The sequence below is a fragment of the Sminthopsis crassicaudata genome, chromosome 3 (assembly GCF_048593235.1).
Source record: "Sminthopsis crassicaudata isolate SCR6 chromosome 3, ASM4859323v1, whole genome shotgun sequence".
Taxonomy (NCBI): domain Eukaryota; kingdom Metazoa; phylum Chordata; class Mammalia; order Dasyuromorphia; family Dasyuridae; genus Sminthopsis; species Sminthopsis crassicaudata.
Window position 1 is genome coordinate 348,288,858 of NC_133619.1, and position 3,566 is coordinate 348,292,423.

At 47.0% G+C, this 3,566-nt stretch overlaps 2 non-coding genes across 2 annotated transcripts; both read left to right on the plus strand.

The window, feature by feature from the left end:
* Positions 1-473: 473 nt before the first annotated feature.
* On the plus strand, positions 474-638 carry LOC141565295 (U1 spliceosomal RNA). The gene has a single exon (XR_012488971.1). It is a non-coding gene; the product is annotated as a U1 spliceosomal RNA (small nuclear RNA).
* A 2,195-nt stretch (positions 639-2,833) lies between these two features.
* LOC141565309 (U2 spliceosomal RNA) lies at positions 2,834-3,024 on the plus strand. Its single transcript, XR_012488982.1, has one exon. It is a non-coding gene; the product is annotated as a U2 spliceosomal RNA (small nuclear RNA).
* The last annotated feature ends 542 nt before the right edge of the window (positions 3,025-3,566 follow it).

Consider the following 3,566-nt stretch of genomic DNA (forward strand, 5'->3'; position numbering starts at 1 on the left):
GGGTGAATACAAGAAGGGAGCCAATTCCTCTGGAGGTGTGAGGTCCAAGACAGAAAAAGAACAAAGCAAGTCACCGACATCATTTAGCTTGATCTCGGTTGCTAATCTTTTACTTTTCTAAATTCGGCTGGCTATCAGTAATAGACTGCAGTCTCCTGTAGGGCAGATTGGATGAGTGACATAAATAAGGACCAGACCATTATGCAGATGAGGAGGCTTGCTTAGGTGTTTTCTCGAAAAAAAAGAAAGAAAAAAAAAGAAGAAAAAAAAAAAAAACGCGCTAGCGCGTGGTAAAGGTGGATTTTCGAGGTTCTGAGGGGCGGAGGCGAGGTGGAGGAGGCCGGAGGGTTGCGTGTGCGCGTGGATTTTGTGTGTGGAGTGTGTGTGATGGATCTGTGGGAGCGCCGCTCGAGTGAGCCTGTGTTTAGAGTGTGTGTGTGTGCAGGGAGCGCTGGAGCGTGCTGTTTCAGAGCATACTTACCTGGCAGGGGGCGATTCCATGATCACGAAGATGGTTTCCCCAGGGTGAGGCTTATCCATTGCACTCCGAATAGGCTGACCCCTGCGATTTCCTCAAATGTGGGAAACTCGACTGCATAATTTGTGATAGTGGGGGACTGCGTTCGCGCTTTCCCCTGATTCTGACTTTCAAAGGAAAGTAAAACAAAGCCTGTGTCTGTGTTTCTCTGCAACATTCATCTTTCTCCCTACCAAAAGTCTCCCAACTTCTCCTGCACGGTTCGGTCCAACCTTGCTCAGGTCCCAACCTTTCAAATACGTTCTTACCTCCCCTTCTCAGGCTGAGTAGGACCAGAAAAGTGTTCCTTGCATGTTCATGCAGCGTTCATTTTTAACCACATTTTCGGTGTTACAGAGAGTCAAATCTTTGCCTGTGTGTCTGGAAGGGGTTTGTCGGGACCGGGCTAGAGTGAAACGCAAGTGACGAAAGACTATGGTCTGGAGAATTATGCTCAAAGGGTCCCCGAACCGTGCAAACTCAGCAAAACCACTTCTAGGTCTGAAGAAATTAAAAAAAAAAAAAAAAAAAAAAAAGGCAAAAGATACAACAGAGGTACAAAAATATTTGTTGTAGCCATTTCTTGTGCTGGCAAGATATTGGAAATTGAGCCCAGCTGATGGACATGCTCCAGTTCCTTGCTGCTACAAAAAAGGTCTGCTACAAGCATTTTTGCACATGTTGGTCCTTTCCCCCTTTTGATATCTATCTATCTATCTATCTATCTATCTATCTATCTATCTATCTATCTATATGTATGTATATATATACATATATATGTATATATACATACATACACACACACACACACACACACACACACATATATATATATATACACACACACACAATATATTTTAATTATTTTCATTTATCTCTTTGGGATACAGAGCCAGGAGAGACCCTGCTGGATCAAAGTGTGTGCACGGTTTGATTGCTCTTTGGTCAGTTCTAAATGGCTCTCCAGTAAGGTTGGATCAGTTCGCAACTCCACCCACAATGTATTTAATGTCCCGTTTTCCCATATCCCCTCCAATATTTATCCTTATCTTTTCCTGTGCTCTTAACCAATCTGGGAGGTATGTAGTGGTACCTCAGAGTTGTTTTAATTTGCATGGGTCTAAACAATAGGGATTTAGAGCATTTTTTTTTTTTATGACTAGAAATGGTTTTAATTTCAGGAAGATGAATTGCTATCCCTGGTGTATATATATTCTTCCCTTCTTGAACCAGTTCAGAGAGCGTAAGCCTTCCTATTGCTTCTCACCTTTCCATTTTCTTTTGAGATCAGCTCATCCTAAGTGCCTCACACTGTCTCACTCAATTCCTCTCCTAGCTTCCTTGTTGATAATGATGACATCCTTTGCATTACCGGTCTCATCTTCAAGATTTCTCACTCATCACGCCTTTGTGGGCTCCTTTTGAGTCTTGGGTTGGAATGTCAAATTTCCCATCCAGCTCTCATCTTGCCATCAGAAAGCCATCCAACAAAGCACAGTTAACACCAGACGAGAAACGCTGATGAATCGGCCTGCTCTGGGCCAAGGCTGTGCTAAAGGTGGCGATTAAATGAGGGGCAAAAGACAAGTCGCTGCTCTCCAGGATTATTGATGATGACAAAGACTTGGCTGGTCTGTTCTGAAGGGATTCGGCCGTGGTTGTCGGTCGAAAACCTGCTAGGTCATCTAACCGAGCACTAAAAGTGAAATGGGTTTTTGGGAGGGGGAAGCGGAGTGGTTTGTTCCTCTCACTTATTCCCTCTGCCCGGGAATATTGCTCCATCTGTAAATGCTTGCTTGCTTCTCCCCCTCTCTCCCTCCTGCCAGGGTTTGACCAGGCGGTGGGGCCTTTAAAGAAGCCCGTGAGGGAGGACTTCAGGACTTCGGAGAAGTGCTGGTTCTGGATCCAGGGGAGCAGAGGGCCCTGGCGCCTCTTCCGGCCGGCTGGGTTTCGCTTTAGAAGAGCTTTGAAGAAGAAAGGGAGGAAGGGGGAGGGGAAATCGAGCGGAAAAGGAAAGGGAAAGCGCGGGAGGGTGGAGAGCTATGCAAATGTTGAGCAGGCCCGTAGGCAAGGGTTTGTGGGCCGCGGGAAAGTGTCTTGTTGCCCCAAGAAAGCGGCCCAACGTGGCCAAGGTCGGTTTTGTGGCGTGCTTCTAGGCGCTGGTGTGGTCGGGTCAAGGCGCACGGCTGGCCGCGGTTTTGTCGGGTGTAGGCAGGTAGAGCAGGGCGGTGGAGGCCGGGTCAGCGTTTTTGCAGTGGGCGCGAGTGGAAAAGGGTGCGGTGGGGAAGGGCGAGGGGAGGTCGGGAGCAGGTGGTTATCGCTTCTCGGCCTTTTGGCTAAGATCAAGTGTAGTATCTGTTCTTATCAGTTTAATATCTGATACGTCCTCTATCTGAGGACAATATATTAAATGGATTTTTGATCTTGGGAGATGGAATAGGAGCTTGCTCCGTCCACTCCGCGCATCGACCCAGTATTGCAGTACTTCTGGGAACGGTGCACTTCCCTCCGGGGATTGATTTGTGTTTGAGAAAAGAAAGATGTGGTCAATTTCTCTCCTTATGTTAGCCGGAAACTGTCTTGTGGCGGAGGATGCCAGTGTTTTCGTTCTCGCTGTCCTTGCCCACCTGCCTGAGGTTGCCGGACACACAAGGAAAAGCAATTAAAACTTAAGTTTGTACACGGCAGTCTGAGCTCTTGTGTCTCACTTTAGAACTTTTTTGCAGTTTCTCTGATCTTTATCCTGCAACTAACTCAGTCCAGAACAAAAACAGTCAACCCTCCCACTTCACCTGACACTGCCTCAAACGCAGTGCCTCGTCACCTGCCTGCTAACACTAACCTGAATTGGCTGCGAGTTACCTCCCACAACAGGAGGATTGCCTCTAGATCAAATGGGCAGAGGGCAATAATTTCTCTTGACTTATTGCTTGCCACTGCACTTCAGGGACTGAGAGAGAGTTGGTAAGGGCAACTCGTTTCCACGAGGGCCTCGATGAATCCCAGTTCACACACAAAGTCCCTTGATGTTATAAGCCTTCTTTTAAAA